Genomic DNA, 321 nt, shown 5'->3' with positions numbered 1-321 from the left:
AATCCCAAACCCAGATACGGCTCCATAGCCCGTCTATATAATCCCTAACCCAGATACGGCACCATACCCATCTATATAATCCATACCCCGTCTATATAATCCCTAACCCAGATACGGCACCATACCAGTCTATATAATCCATACCCCGTCTATATAATCCCTAACCCAGATACGGCACCATACCAGTCTATATAATCCATACCCCTTCTATATAATCCCTAACCCAGATACGGCTCCATACCCCGTCTATATAATCCCTAACCCAGATACGGCACCATACCAGTCTATATAATCCATACCCCTTCTATATAATCCCTAACC

The 321-nt window shown here is 43.9% G+C and overlaps 1 protein-coding gene across 3 annotated transcripts in view; it reads left to right on the top strand.

Moving 5' to 3' along the window:
- LOC115122617 (keratinocyte-associated protein 3-like) overlaps positions 1–321 on the top strand; it is a 22682-nt gene extending 22361 nt beyond the window's left edge. For all 3 annotated transcript variants that reach the window (XM_065020148.1, XM_065020146.1, XM_065020147.1), the window contains one exon: positions 1–321. This exon is cut by the window's left edge and continues 673 nt beyond it. The gene's annotated coding sequence lies outside the window, so the exon portion shown is untranslated.

This window comes from Oncorhynchus nerka, linkage group LG7, assembly GCF_034236695.1.
Source record: "Oncorhynchus nerka isolate Pitt River linkage group LG7, Oner_Uvic_2.0, whole genome shotgun sequence".
Lineage (NCBI taxonomy): Eukaryota > Metazoa > Chordata > Actinopteri > Salmoniformes > Salmonidae > Oncorhynchus > Oncorhynchus nerka.
Note: the sequence above shows the minus strand (reverse complement) of the source record. Positions and strands in the feature narration are given on the sequence as shown.